This window comes from Orbicella faveolata, unplaced genomic scaffold, assembly GCF_042242905.1.
Source record: "Orbicella faveolata isolate gen_17 unplaced genomic scaffold, um_ofav_v1 contig_1, whole genome shotgun sequence".
Classification (NCBI taxonomy): domain Eukaryota; kingdom Metazoa; phylum Cnidaria; class Anthozoa; order Scleractinia; family Merulinidae; genus Orbicella; species Orbicella faveolata.
The window spans coordinates 10,171,807-10,188,657 of record NW_028301536.1 but is presented as its reverse complement, the minus strand read 5'-3'; the positions used below and the strand labels follow the sequence as shown (position 1 = coordinate 10,188,657).

General features: G+C 37.9%; 1 protein-coding gene and 1 pseudogene across 2 annotated transcripts in view; both read right to left on the bottom strand.

Annotated features, from left to right (window-relative positions):
- LOC110056905 (delta-1-pyrroline-5-carboxylate synthase-like) overlaps positions 1 to 16,851 on the bottom strand; it is a 187,160-nt gene that overhangs the window by 86,719 nt on the left and 83,590 nt on the right. The window lies entirely within an intron of this gene.
- On the bottom strand, positions 6,479 to 10,119 carry LOC149118032 (uncharacterized; annotated as a pseudogene).

Sequence of the window (16,851 nt, the reverse complement as noted above, 5' to 3'; positions counted from 1 at the left end):
AATTTGCTGCTGGCTTGTTAAATTTTTCCACCCGAGAAGTTTGAACAGTCAAAGTGTGGCTGTATCAGAGCTTGATATATTAGGTGAAAGGTCGCTTGAGGGACAAGGTGCCTTATTCATTTTCTGGCCCTAATGCCAGAAGCGACCCTCTTTGTTACTTTTTCAATGTGGCCACTCCAATCAAGTTTGTCATTGATGGTCACTCCAAGTGATTTTGCGGTAGTGACCTGGCTAACTTGAAAGTCATTAATTGCAAGCATTGGGGATTCTGTGAGAGTACTTAGTTTCTGCCGAGATCCAAGAAGCATGAATTCGGTTTTAGTCATATTTAGAGTGAGTTTGTTTGCTATCAGCCAATTGTGAACATTTTCTAAATCTTGATTTAGATGCAACTGAATATTGTCTGCATTGTCACCTGCATATGTAAGATGGGCGTCATCAGCGTACATCCTTGGTTCACATTTTTATAGACAGTTTGGAAGATCGTTGGTAAAAAATTATAGAAATAAAGGAGGCCCTAAAATCGTCCCCTGGGGGACGCCACAACTTAGTGAACAACTTTTAGAGAGCGACCCATTGATGGAGCACATTTGAGTACGATTCTCTACATTGTAAATATGACTGAAACCATTTGTGCGCTTTGCCATATATGCTGTAGTCTCTTAATTTCGACAAGAGAATCTCCGGGCCAACTTGTTGAAGGCCTTTTTGAGGTCTAAGAAAACAATAGCATTGATTTTGCTGCAGTCAATGTTGTACACCCAAGTGTCTGTGGCCTCAAGGAGAGGCGTGACAGTTGAGTGTATAGCATGAAAACCCAACTGATATTTACAGATGTGCTCGTTGTGCTCTTCTAGATAGGCGTATAATTGATCATACACAATTCTTTCAAAGACCTTGGCCACAACTGAGATCACCGAAATTGGACGATAATTGTTTAGATCATCCTGATCACCTTGTTTAAACATAGGCACGGAAGGCGTGCAAGAGTTATTTTTTGTGACTTAAAATCCCTGGAGGTAGCAGTACTCGGTGGACTCTTAATAGTTATGATAAGGGTAACTGATTCACGTATACTGGTTCTGGATTCCATTCAATGGCATTATAGAGTTTAATGTTTTTGTACAACCTTTGATGATTGTTGTCGCTAAATATTTCACAATGATTCTTCAAAACGACTCTTTTCCTTCTTTTTCTCCTTTTTAGCTGATATCCCAACGAAATACTTAATAAAACAGACATGCTCTTTTCGAATACTACTTTGTCTGAACTTGTAAAGTATAGACGACCTCGGAACAGCCCCAGTACTCTGTCAAATAAGCATCTTATCTTTCTGTTTTTCTGTATAGCAATCTTAAGTTTGGAACAGATTCTTGAAGGTTCTTGACATCTAAGCTTACGTCTTTCAGTCATCCCTTTGCATCATCTGTTACACGCGAAAATACAATATTTCGATCTTACACCTTTTAACTCATTTGCAAAGCATCTTGTTCCCTCTAAATAATTACTGTAATCGATCGAAGACATGAGCTTAAAATCCCTAGCATTCGCACACAGTCCTTCACTTGTTTCACATCTAGGAAAGACTGCTCTTTCTCTAAATTTCAATAAACTAATGCTTCGAATCTTTGTTGACACCTCTTTGCACACATACTCAGTTTGAACAACAGCATCTGCAACTTTACCAATATCCACATCTCTCTGATCTAAAATTGTTTCTCTGCCATCCTCTTTCTTTCATGCAACTACCATAGCAAACATCTTGTATGACACCACACCTACCATACGAAATATTCCCAACCAACCTCGAGATAACGTATACGTAGGCCATGACGAGATTTCTCACCATTTCTGCAACAGTTTGTAATAACCACAGAAGTAACTTCATGACAACACAGATGAGTACTTTCTACAATTTTCACTTTGGTTGGCAAAATTAGCCCATCCAAAACGAACGCTCGAATCACAATTTAGTGTTGGGCATTTTGCTGACAGCGTGTCCATTGTAAGCAGCTGAGTGTCACACAAAATACTTTTCAAATGTAATTCTCCCTTAATATAACAATGTAAAATGTAAAATCTCCAGATTAATATAGATAAAATCTTATTTTCTAAGAGGCAATTTGATTCGTTATTTGATACAACCCACACTGTGATTGGTGTGACGTGCACAGGCTTGACTCCCTCACTCACTGACCACATAGCCCTTCCAGCCCCAAGGAGGAATTTGTGCATTGAAATACTTAAGTTAAGAGAAAACTTTCCTCATTTTATACGAGTCAAAAGTTTACCTCTTACAGAACGCAACAACACTACTTCGCCAAAAATAGCAAGAAAGAGAAATAACCTCTCTGGCACTTTAAGTCTGATTAAATCTGATTTGGCGCCACATAGTCTTCAAAGAACATTTGAATAGTTTTCATACTTTTTTACCTTTAAAAAAGATCTCAGACTGAAACAAATGTCATAAAATGCCCATGAATTATAAATATTATACTGCTGCTGCAGACACACAAAAACTGTGCAAAGATGTTAGCTTCTTCTTTGTTTAATATCCTGGAAACAAGAGGCAATAAATTGTCAGCTCTAATTGAATTTACTCCCATGTAAAAAACAAAAGTGTTAAGTTACCATTTGTAACTAAAAATAGCAACATCTCATTTTGTTTGTTCAAACATTTCATGGGAACAAGTCGTGACAATTCGTCAGCTCTAATTGAATTTACTCCCTTGTGAAAAACAAAAGTGTGAAATTACCCTTAAGTTTGTAACTAAAAAATAAAAATATCTTGTTATATTTCCATACAACAAGAACAAAACAATCATTACTTGCACTTACAATTGTAAACCTTAGAACTGTTTCAAATCTAAATAGTCTCGTCTCTAAAACATGTCCTAAGAACTAGAAGCGACGATTCGTGACCTCTAATTGAATTTACTCATCATGAAAAACAAGAGTATCAAGTTACCCTTTGTAACTAAAAATAAAAATATCTCATGCCATTTGCATACTACTAACCGATGAACTGCTTCAAAACTCAAGACTCATCTCGTTCATATATAACTAGCCACCATTACACTGAAAATCACGCACTCTAAAACAACCCAATGTATGTCTGTAACTGTCACATTCCAATCCAAACCGAACTAAAAATCACAAACCGGCAAAATACATGCCAGTCTTTCTTTTTCAATTACCAAAGTCCTCGTGTTCAACACAATAAAATGCTGAAGACTTCATATACAGTGTACCTCACTAAAGTTATCTTGAACAAAAACAATTTTCTTTTTCTCAAACTACAATTCATGCTCACGAAAACCAAAAACCCTGATAACATTGAAGAGAAACGATTTAGTTAATATAGACCTTGACTCTTTTTCACGCCCTGAAGACCTGCAAATGAGTAATAAGCTATTAATCGATTCCAAGCAATGCAATCAAAAGCAGGAAAGCTTAAGCACATCGATTCGATTGAATTTCGTACAACTTCAAATGCAGAACATTTAGCTCAGTTGCAATATGGCTAGTGCTTCTCAGTATAACAACTGCCTGGGTACACGCAGCAAAGCATCTGGTTTCATTTAAAACGTATCTTCTCATTCCAGTAGTAAACAATAACCCTTATAATTGTAAAATCGTCACAGAATAATGTATTTTTGTTCTGTTAACCAGATTAATTGTAGTCTCTTCACTTTTCACATTGAAACTCATCAATGGATGCTGAAATTAAGGACACGCCTGGAACACTCATTACGAACTCTGCAGCAATATTTAGGTTTCAACACAACACGCAAACGATTTGAACCTGGTCGCAACCTCTTCACATTCCCAGTAGTGCATTCTGCCCCCCTAAAATACAATTGTTCCTATCATAGAAACCACATCAACTTTTTTTTTTCATTCACATCTTAAACCTAGTAGTAGAGTGGCTAAGACTCATTTCATTCAAAACCTTATCTAATGGGAAAAGCTCACCCTTCATAGCATGCTCGTAGTTATATGCCAAACACTGTTTCTTTGACTGATTATCCAGTTGCAAATGATTATCAAACCTGCCCACAAATCCTCAGCCTAACCCACAGAAGATGTCGAAGTCAGCCCAATTTATGAATACTTCCTCCTCTTTTATAGAAGAATAAATATGGCCGTTCTGAATGGTATCAGGATCAAATCTTCTCACATACCATTTACCTTTACAACAAGAAATTTGATTGGCTGTTTATAGTAGATCCAATCTGATTGGTGTGACATACATACATCTCTCACTCACTCACTCATCCATTGACCTGTCCATAACATACCCGACGCACCGACTAAGAGGTATTTTTTTTACAAAAAAATAACTCAAAAACTAGGGTAACCGTTGCGCATTTCCAATCATCTGGAAATATACTTTGACTTATTGACTGGTTAAAAATGTCGCTGATAGGTATGCAAATGAGATCCACACATTCCCAAATAAGCCTAGCAGATATCTTGTCAAGGCCAGTTGCTTTTGACTTATTTAGACAATTTAAATGTGAGAGAACTCTATTTGTACTGGTTGGATGGAGCTGAAACGCTTTGTCTGTACCAGTGAGGTACTTCTGATAGCCATCGCTATTTGAAGAATCAATATTGCTCTCAAGTTTTGGACCGATAGTAGCAAAGTGATTATTAAATTGGTTCAACATCACAGTGGGATTTGTTATTGTTACTCCATCCAATTTCAGAGATGTTACCAAGTTTTTTCCAGATTTTTGCGAAGTAAGTTCATTGATAATCTGCCAGGTCTTTCTAGAATCACACATGTACTCACTAAAACTATTTTGATAATAGGCTTGCTTGGCTAATCTGATTTCCTTATTTACTATATTGTGTTTTTTTTTTAAATGTCCACTCACTTAGATCATTAGATTTAATTGCTTTAATTTTTAGAATGTCCCGATCATCCATTCGTTTCTTAAGCTCAAATGTAGTCCATGAGGACCCACACATGTGCACACACATTGTTCTCAATGGAGCATGCTTGTTAACAATAGATAGAAATGAGCATTTCCACTGTAGCCACATTTCATTGGGATCAGTTAAGTGTATATCAGATCCCAACATTGAGATGTAATATTCTTTCGAAAATTTATTCGATTGAATTTTCAAAAGTTCTTATAGGTCATAGCATTGTGCCCACCAGACATTATATTGATGGATAATTTTCCATCAGCAAACACTATGCTATTGTTGCTACTACTGATATGATGGACACCAGAGCACACAACTTTTTCTGGACAATTAGTGTCGATTTCATCAATTAAAGTTGCAGAAGTCAGAGGTTGGTTCATTTATAAACTGCTGTAGTCCATATATTGGTGATATTCTTTAGCTTGCACATTTTATTGTCATATCAAGTAGCAGTGGAAGAAAGAGTTATCGTTATGGTGCTAAGAAGCATGAAGTGTAAATGTCAAAGAGCTGATAGCAACCTTCATTTAACCTCACAGTACTTTGTTTTTAACCCTCTAAATCTTAGCTACTGCACTAAAGAGATTCATGAGTTTCCCAATAAAAATATCGGCAGTAAATCTGTTTTAAATGTTCACCCTCCTTTCAAAATTTTTCTTCAATGGCACTGTGCAAATATTAAATGAGACATTAATTACATGCTAATGTATGTGAGAATAACAGCATGGTTTGAAATTGCATTCTGGAGGTCTGGAGGTCTAGAGGTTAGCATCATCAGCATGAAGTTCTTGGACGAAGAAAATCATTCCTGTTTAGAATAAACCTAAAAATGTAAATATGTGAAATTGAAAGCTTTAGATTAACATGTTGTAACTGTTGGTTCAGAGTACTTTTGTCCCAAAGGATTCAAATAGATTCTTTTACCATAAGTTGAAAGATAGTGCTCACAACGTACTTAAGATATTAGGAGAACACTTAGTGCATAAGTTTCAGAATCTTGCAGTTGTTTAATATGAGAGAGGCCCTATCAGAAGGCAACGGGTCATGAGTGCGAGTAGAAAGATGTCTGCTCGTTTTGCCAACATAACAAACATTACATTGCGCACACAAGAAGTTTTATACGTGCACCACACAAGAATGCAGCCTGCTAGAGAAAGAGTGTACTCTTCAGTGAAGAAAACACTAATTTGACTATTTGGTCCGAAACAAAGTTCCCACATTTTAAATTTAATCATAACAATTACTCTTTCCTCAAATGTGATTGGTGTATAAACTGCTGTATTCTGCACTAATTAATCTGCACAGTTGTAATCAGCCAGTGTAATCAGACAGCTGGCTTTAATTGGACACCTGTATCTGGACTGCTAAATGAGCCAGTGAGTCATTTAAACAAAACCCACCAATCACAACATTGATTGCAATCACTATAGTAACCACTTCAAATGAGTGACTGTAAAATTATGGAGGTTTATCTCTATAATAATTTCATTTGTAATTGTCATCTTTGAAAATGACTATTAAAGCTATTTTCAAATGAAACTTTTACTTTTTTGGAAAATTGTAATTAGCTCTTACTAACTGAGCAGGAGGACTGTATGGAAGAATCTTGACCGAGGTCGTGACTACAGACCAAATGCAGTTAGGTCTGTACACATGACCGAGGTCAAAATTCTCCCGCACAGACCGACTAAGCTCAGTTAATAAGATGTTTATTACATGGCAAACAAGAAAAGTTTAATTCATTTAATGCAACTGGTTTGTACTAGCCAACATTTTGATTGCGAACGGCGATGAGCTGAACTTAACTCTGCCAAAGTCTGCTCACCCTCTTAACTTTTCTTTTCTCATCAGGCTTTTTGGCACTTCCATAGATAAATAATGCTAGAATAAAATAGTCAATACTTTTGTCTTTTAGTTTGCAACTTTTTCACCCCAAAACATTACCGGTCTAAATGCCTGTCTAGATGGGACTTTCAATATCGATTTCAGCCAATCAAATTCCTGAATTTGGTAGTTCCCAGTCCTTGTGAGACACAGCCATATGATAATGGCTATGATTAATTGGTAACAGGACATCGTGTCATCCAATTCTGTCTGTAATCATACTCATGATTAACAAATTAGACTACCGCTTCGTGGTCGTTTGGTTTTCTTATTCACTTGTATGATTACAGACCGAATTGTACTCCACTCAGTCCTATTACCATTAAAAATTAGCTAATAGAGGCCTCTATTTACTCATGCACAGCATGGTGCATGAGTTAAGGATTGGGCTCCATTTCTCTGTTTTGGTGTTTTATGCATGCATACATTTACCACGGTCTTTGGAGCTCCATCCACCATATTGGATTCTTTAAGGTGCCGTTTTTTTGCAAATGTTGTGCTTTTTCCCCAGTTTGATACGGTGCGAAAATACCTATCAGTACTTTAGTTTGTTGTGAAGATTTTGAACTGGCATGTGAGCATGTATGAACAGCAAGAAAGTGTTTCTGGAGAGGTAAGCCATTGTTTATGTTGATCGCCATCTGACAATATGACAAGTCTCAAATTTATTAGGGTTTTGGAGATTCAAGGACACATTACGAAGAATCATTTACTAAGAACGTGCTCTGTATACTTAATCTTTTGGTCAAAAAATGCTTCCTGTTTGTGTAAGTGGACGTGTTCAACAAAATGGGCAGGTAATAGGCCACATTCAATATATCAATATTCTAGCATGTCTCCGAGGATTTCTGGACAAAATTTTTGAGTTTCCTTTGTCCCTCAAATCCCAAAAGACACTTGGTTACAAAGAAATTGTTTTCAAAGAAAAATAAATGCTATAACTTGACGTTTCGGCGTTATCTTGTCGCCATTATCAAATGCAGATTAAAGTCATTCAGTTCAGTTATAGTTATATACTAGCTTAGGTGTTAAGAAGGAATCCACCAAAAGTTCGAGTGACAAGTGGACTAGAACTTTTTACCGAGATTATTGGAAACTTCTGTGCAACTCTTTTAAATATCTTCTCAAAAGAAATCACTTCTAACAACACCAACTGTAGGAAATAAATTTTGAAGTAATGTATGAAACACTTGAAAGTACTGGTGAAATGAAACTGATGATGAAATTTTACCCGTGTTTTACCTGACAATTCCTCTGAACTTTGAAATTTACTTGCTCGAGTTCCTATGAAAAAGTGTTTTTGGTGTTATTTCAGACAAGTGTTTATATATTTCATTCATCCTCATCGGGCCCATGAGGACTCTTGAGGTCGGACAGAAGATCATGCCACCCATCCTGGTCTGAGGCCAATGCAGCAGCAGCTACGCATGTATGCCATCCGAGCTTGTTCCTTTCCTTCTCCATGGTTCTTCTCCATGTCTCCCTCTGTTGACCTCGCCTCCTCTTACCTTCAGGTGCCCACGTCAAAGCAGTCCTCAAGATGTTGTCAGGACTTTTCCTCAATATGTGCCCTAACCATCGCCACCTTCTCACTCATATAAGGACTGACACCGGCATACTCCCTGTGGCTTCGTACAGCTCTTTGTTGCTCAAATGGTTGGGCCAGAATCTCCTCAGCACTCTCCTCAGGCATGTGCAGTGAAATACATCCAGTTTGTTGAGATCAGTTCCTGTCACCCTCCACATTTCGGCTCCATACAACAGCACGGTCATGACGTTTGAGTTCAGGATGCGCAACTTGGTCTTCTGGCTGAATCTGACTGACCTCCAGATGTTCTGAAATCTGGTAAATGCAGTTCTCGCTAGTGCCAGTCGCCTCTTGATGTCTGCTTCTGCGCCGTGACACAGCTTGAGCTCTGATGATATAGTGCCTTAAAAGTCCTGATAAAGACCTCAGGGATGCCATACTGCCCCATAATGTCCTAAAGTCTCTCTCTGATAATGCAGTCGAAAGCCTTCCAAAAGTCAACGAAGTTTATGTACACTGGTGCTTGCCATTCCTGGCACTGCTCAAGGATGTTCTGAAGAGCAAAGATTTGCTCAGAGGTTCCCCTTCTAGATCAAAATCCTGCCTGCTCCTGCCTAATCATCTCGACCACCCCACTCTTCAATCTGTCAATGAGGATCCTGCATAGGATTTTGCCTGGTACAGAGAGTAGGGATATACCGCGATAGTTATCACACTGAATGAGGTCACCCTTCTTTGGCACTTTCACTGTGAGTGACTTCTTCCAGTCCTCTGGTACACATTGTTCTTTCCAGATAGCATTAATAAGTAAGTGGAGTTGTTTCACAGCATCCTTCTCAAAGCACTTGAGCAACTCAGCACTGATGCCATCAATCCCTGCACTCTTGCCATGCTTCAGACAGTGGATCGCTCTCTTAATTTCAGCAACTGAGATGTTGCCAGTGTCGATGCTTGTGATGACCCCCGGTGCTTGATCTATCACTGGCAGGGGTATGTCAGGTCGTTGTACATTCAAAACTTCCTCAGTGTTCCCTCCACCTTTCTAAGACTTTGTCTTCATTTACAATTCGCTTGCCCTCTTTATCTTTGATGGTAGTCATATTCCTTCCTTGTCCAGCTATCTCTCTAGTGAGCTGGTACAGGTCACCACTGCAGTTGTTTCTGGCTGCTGTCTCAGCTTCCTCTGCTAAGTCGTTCAGCCATCTCCGCTTGTCTGCCCTGGCACTGGCTTTCACCTCCTTGTCCTTCACTGCATGTGCAGCAGCGGCTCTCTCCTTCATGTGGGCAGACCATGTACATCCTATCTTTGCCTTTAACCCTCGTCTCTCTTCAATCTTCTTGTAGGTCTTCCCACTGAGCCAGTCACTCTTCACTCTCCTCTTCTCTCCTAGCACCTTCTTGGCACTCTTGCTGTAGACCTCCTTGAATTGATCCCACATCTCTTTGATATCATCTACGTCATCCGTCCCCAACACCTGGAATTGGTTGCTCACTTCCAGCCAAAATACCTCTTTGACACAGGGATCACGAAGCTTCTTGATGTCAAAGATGGTCCTCTCCTTCCTCTTCCTCTTTGTGCTTGTGTTTATATCTTTATCTTTTAGAAAATGCAAAAAGGACTGTAATATACTTAAAGTTATTCTGGTACAAGGTTTGTGTCCATTAAAAACTGAAATTGCTCGAATCAAGAAGAACGTGATGAACAATGTCAGGTAATAAAACACTTGTGTGTTCAATTTTTTTTCCTTTTTCTTTTTCTGCTTCTTCATTAGTCTAGTACACCTTGTATTTCGTATCAATTATTGAAACCTATTACATTTTTCGCAACATGTGTAAGGATATATATAATAATATTTTAATTCTCGGAAATATGGCATTGCATGATATAACTTACAAAAAACACGAGGTACCTACTGAGGAGTACTGTTACTTTACCAAGTTTCAAGTAAACTTTAAAATCAAATTAAATATAACAAAAATAAGGCAAAGTTGATATTTGTTACAATGGCCCAGTACTAGAATATATTCCTAACAACCAACATAAACAAGTCTAACACTTGAACAAAAAATGCCTAAAGAGATTTAGTTCAGAATTGCTATGAAAAAAAGATATTTCATCCAATTTGCAATTCCGATCGTTTGTCAATTCTCTATCTATAATTTTTTGACTCGGCTTGCTTTGTTATTCTCCTGACAATATCCTTGTAATAAAGTTGGCATATTGCATTACAGCATTTATCTTCTCTCCTGCATCTTAATTATCTATATCTGAGATCTATGGTGCACTTTTTTCAAATTAGCACTTCTCCCGTATTATTTCTAGTTGTCAGATGGCAAACGTTTTCAAATTGCTCGTCTGACTATGTATGAATTGCCTATCTATTTTATATGACTTGTATTCTCTTGCGCATGAGTATAGGCTACTTGGAGCCTCTTGATAACTTTAGCATATTTCAGAAAAGAATTCAACACCTTTTTAATGCTACTGTATTAGCTTTGACATTGAATCATGCATATTTATATGCTGTAATAATACATGACCATTGCACGCCACATAATTTAACACTGCATGGAAAATTGCTATTTTTTTTAAACAAGAACTTAAGACGTTACAATTATTACAGTATAAGATTATTGGAAACAAAGGCCTGTTTACAATATTTCAGTGTTAATTACACACTATAAAACAAATGTGACCTCTCATGCGAAAACGTCACTAATGGATATCTGTTTAACGGTCAAAATGAACGGCTGGCGAACGCTTAACAAACAGATGACAAATGGATGTTCCAGCCATTGAAAACGGTTTCAAATACCGTTCAAACGGCCAGGTTAAAATTTTGAACGGATGCTGTAAATGTTTGAACAGCACTGGAAAAATTTCAAACGAATGATGCGAGCCATTTGAATGGCACAGGAAAAATTTCAAACGGATAACGCCAGCCGTTCGAATGGCAAACGAAATACTTCGAACGGGTGATGCCAGCATGTACAAATGGCTAACGAAAAATTTCAAACAGATGATGCCAGCCATTCAAACGGCTAATGAAAAATCTTCAACAGATGATGCCAGCCATTTGAATGGTTGATGAAAAATTTAGAATGGATGATGCCGCCATTCGAATGGCTAACAAAAAATTTTGAATGGGTGACACCGGGTGTTCAAACTGCTAAAGAAACATTTGGAACGTATGATTCCAGGCGTTCGAAAGGCCAAAGAAAAGGGCTGATATTGAATGAATGGTTATAAACAGCTCAGGATGTGTTTTCGCTCCCCTTTCATAGTTTTACAGCTGCAATTCTTATTACACACTTCTTTATTTCTGCTTTCAAAACTTGACAAAACTTAGAAATGGACACAAAAATCTTTTGACAGAATAGAATTGGCAATAATTGTTATCCATCACGGACCCGAATCTCTCTCTTCGCAAATGGGCATAAATTTGCATACCAATCGTTGACCCATTACAAGTGACCTGTAACGCAAGTTTTGTTATAAAGATCAAGCGCACTTTGAGAGAACTCGATAAAATACAATAACATTGTCTTGTTTCAACATCTCTTCTCAGAGCAGAGCACCAAGTTTATTTCAATATTATGTCCTGTCTGTCTTTTGGAAATACCTCATCAATCAATTTGATTCATTGTAACATTCCAGATTTGAGTATTCCAAAGAGAAAGAAAGAACGTCTTTTGCAATGGCCCTTTAGAGTCTGAATTTCAAGTTTTCAGTTTGTTTTGTTCAGTTAGTTGGGGTGCAGTGCAAAAAACAGTGAGCAAAAAAATAGGGGAGAGGCACATGCTCTTGCCACGCTTCTCCCCTGGTTTTTCGCTTGCTGTTATTCCCGCTGTGCCCAAATCAACTGAATGTCTGGAATACATGTAGGTTATTTTCCTCTGTACTGAAAATGTGAACACGGGGGGAGTTAGTGTTATTTTCACTGAAATTTCTAGAAGAAAGTGTTTAAATCGTGTCAAATAATTTAAGTGCGAAACTTTTAGGAGTTTTCACTTGTTTGGAGATTTTGTCTATGCATGGCTAAACTTTCCAAAGACACGGATCATTGTGCTTCAACAACTACAATTATTTAATGATCAACAAAACCTGCAGTTTAGATTGCCCATTTGAACTAAATTAAGTGTCTGTGAAAAAGTTACTGCCTGAATGACCTAAAAGCTATTACAATACTAAGCTATTTTTCAACGTATTTTTCAACATATTCCTAAAACTGAAATTTAATGAAAGCAATTAAGGGTTGTGATTAAAAAACAAACAAACAAACAAACAAAAGAAAGCTATTTAGGATGGGTATTCACCATAAATGTCTCTGATTGAATGCTTGCTAGTACGACACTTAGAATTTATCTTTCCCTTATGAATCTCCAGGCTTTATCTTTCTGCTTGTTGGAGGAAAGCGAAAACACCCACAGCCATCTTCTAAAAACCTCTTAACCTTTGCTATGATCTCCCCACTGTCGACTAATTCCAAAAAATCGCAATCCGTCATGTTGAAGGTCTTACAAGTTTGATAATTATGAGAATTATGGAATACCTTTTAGAAGTAATATGCAAAATAACTATTATGTAGTTGCCACGACAACGTGACGTTCTGTCCTAATGATTGATATAGATTCGCTGTTGCTATTCTGTTGCGTTACCTGTCACAGTGGCTATTGCTTAATTTCCTTTGTCAACATTGGTAGTCCTATCAAACATAAATTCGGAAAGAAAACATTTTGTCTCTTTTCCAAAATAACTTTTTTTCACTGTTAAGGCATCATGGTAGGTGGATTGACAGCGTCTGGAAATCATGCTCTTCGCCGGCAATTTGAAAGAACCTATACATTTTCTGAAAGCTTAATAGTATTAGAATACAATCATATCTTTGAAATTTTCTAAAAAGTTACAGTCGCAGTGATATTAAAAGAAATACCCAGAAACACTGCTTCGCTTAAACTTGTTCACTTCCCCATGTGAATTGTTGGAGCAGCGCGATTTATATCGGAAATGTTTTCTCACACATCACCCTCAAAAAAGATGTCTGTGATTTGCCAGGTGTGGTTTGTTTTTTTTTCTACACCCTCCTAAACTTTAATATTTTCAGTGTGGACATTTCCTTCTACTAAAGAGGCCATTAAACTTTGAAACAGAAGCAAAATTAAACAAAGCCCGACACCCTTTTTCGAAGGAGGTATCCTGGAACATACCTGCCGATTTTCAGCCAAATCCATTAGAAGACGCATGTAAACGAAATAAAATTTTCATCCTGTATGCAGTTTTATTTTATCAAGAAAAAGGCGAAAAACCTTGTATGAAATTGGTTTGATTAGGTGTTAAAAATCCCCTCTGCACTGACAGATGTCGGCATGGGTCAGTTTACAACAACAGTGGGTTATGACAACTTGAAATAAACAGACGACTACAATTCTGGCACGGAAACCCATCGCAGTGAAATCGTCCGAGAAGCGACAAACTTCAAGTTAAACTGCCGTGATTTCTTTTACTTAAAAGATTTCGTCGGCGGCATTGGTATTATGCTGCTTAAGTTTAGGCTTCTTCGTTCTCCAGACATTTTTTGAAACCATCCCTCGTGAAGCCAAAAAGAGGAAATCTCGAGGTCTACATTGTCTACATCTACATCTGCGCTTGACTCTCTCATGGAAGTTTTGGAATCGCGTCCGCTCTCAAGCAATTTCGTGCGACTAGCACTAGTTGTATTTTGTCCTTTAGCTTCATTGGCAGGACTAGTGTCCTCGAGTTCCTTCAGCCATTCTTCTTGGTTACAGTGCAACCCATGGTCGCTCAGAGCCAAAAATCTTGTTCGATGCTGAACCTGTGGGTTCCATCAGATTTTCGCCTCTTTGGCTTCTTCGAAAATGAAAATGGGCAAGAACTTTTCTTGCGTTTTCGTCCTGACATAAAGAAAATTTGACAAGAATGAAAGCTAACTTACAATGAAACAACCAGATCGAGAACAGTTCGCATGCACAAATGAAACATCACACCGCAATTTGCATTGCATGTGACAACTGGTGGTGATTTTTAATTAGAGGTGTCAATTCTCCGAAAGGGGTTAATGATATTCAAAAATAGTTTCTTTCTTTATCTTAAAGGTAAAAAAGCCTTTTCCCCAAGTCTTTTTGCAAAATGTTTATCTCTGTCTTCTCAATTTGAACAGCCTGAAAAAGGTTCTTCGCTTTTTTCATGAAAATCCACTTACCATGATACCTTAAGGTTAAAATTGTAAGCGAGCTTTAGCATTGTGCGGGTTTAATTGCTATCATTTAAAGTTTCCTTGACAATCTGCTCGAAGCAATTGTAACACAGCATAACATGAGCAGTTATAACATCTGTTCAAAGTATTTATTTCTTGAACCATGATTTTCATATTCAAATGGATGACCTCAGCCATACGAAAGGATGAAGATTTTTTTCGAATGGATAACAAAAATATTACGACGCTGCGGAAGAAAGATGAAAGCCGTAAATCAAAAAGACGGCAAAACCAAGCGAATTATTTTGAGATCAGTCGAATTTCAACTGTGTTAATTAGTGGCCATTTAGTTCTTTTCTCAGCGGTTCTGTAGTAGCTGAATAAGATTCCAAAAAATATTTGAACGAAGCGAATAAACTAAATAAACAAAACGCCTGGAGGTCGCCGTAAATTAAATATGCAGAAATCCAGCGTGCAAATTACTGTTCACTTTTAAAACCTAAAATTCCCAAATACAGGGAACCAAATGAAATAAATGCCAAAGGAAGTTCAATAACAATAAATTTTCATTCAAGCTGAGGCAAAGAAACCTATTTCAAAGCAAAAAATTGCTCAAAATTTCGCAGACGTGCTTCGCTGCACGAACCACATGTTCAAATTATTCTTCACGTTAACGTGAAAGCTTGAGTTTTTGCTGACCGCTTTTGCAGTCATTTTAATGCCCGTGGCTTTCCTAATCATTCCAAAAGTTGAATTGTACTTCGAAGTAATAATGTACATTACCATTCTTGTTTCTTAAGTCCGAAAAGCTGCTTTAAATCTGCGATCTTTTGTCAAAACTTACTTGAAAGTGCTGCGATCTTCATGTTTCTGCACCAGTTGTAGGAAGAAAAACGTCTTCCCCAGAAAGTTTTGAGGACTCTGTACTCCTTTATCCTCCATACTGAGGCCATCTAAACATTAATTTGTATTTTTCCTTTCTATTTTAAAGCCCAAATTAGCAATTTATCCATGTTACGAATGAAAACAAGACCTTGGAAGTTTTTAGATTTGGCCCACAACGTGCCATGATTACCTGCACTTTTCGAGTGCACAATTTTAAGAAGAAAACCCGTCTTTCTAGGCCCCTAAAGTCCTCTAAAAATATGCTCAGAAAGTCCATTCTGATTGGTTTATTTGTCCTCAAGAACAATAGAACAATAGTAGAACCAAAAATCTTCAGCAAGGGTAGGAAAGTCAATTGTCCCCACATGCTTTTTTTCAGGCGGTTATGGACGGCACAGGGAAATGGAGGAGTCTTTCGCAGGGGTGATTATGAGCGGCACAGGCATCAATGGGTTAAAAAGTGCTGATTCAAAGTTACGTCCTTAGTCAGTGAACACCAAACCTGGAAATAACCTCAGTGACCAAGAAATGTGTCACAGTCACTGCAGATTGTTCAGGCATGGCAAGCACCTCCACCCATTTCGAGAAATAGTCCATAGCCACCAAAATGTGCTGATTTCCTTGTTCGGCTTCTGGTAGAGGTCCCAATACATCAATAGCAAACCTCTCAAGGGGTGTCTCCACATTGTAAACTTGTAGTGGGGCTTGAAATTTTTCTGCGGCTTTCTTCAACACAATAATTGCTTTCTGCTATTCTCAATGTTCTACTTAAGTATGCAATAACTTTTTAGTGCCATTTTGAACTTTTAAAAGGACAGCTCCAATTGTCACGCCACTTGTGTCTGTGTCCAGGATAAACATGTAATCAAGGGTTGGATATGTATGGATTGAAATTGAGGTAAGATTCTCCTTTAAAGTGCAGAAAGCCTTATCACAGGCCTCCGTCCATAGGAATTTCTTTCAACTTTCAGTCAACTTGTGTAGTGGCTGAGCAATTCAGACATGTTCATAGATGAAACAGAGACAACAGGACATCAGGCCAAGGAAACTCCTAGCTTCTGCAACTGAGCATGGAACTGGCGAAGCACTGACAGCCTCTGTTTTACTCTGGTCAGTACGCACTCCATCTGCACTCACAATATGGCTCACGATATGGCTCACGAAATGGCCCAGAAAAAGTAACCTTCCTCTGGAACAAAACACATTTCTTTGGGCTGAGCATTAGGTAAGCAGATCTTAACTGTTCAAAAATGACTCATAGGCACCTCAAGACTTCTTCAAATGACTTAGCGTGCACAATGGCATCATCCAGGAAAATCAGCAGTACTTGCCAAGATAAGCCCACAAGTGTACCCTATCCATCAACCTCTTAAATAGTGCCAGAGCATTACAAAGACCAAA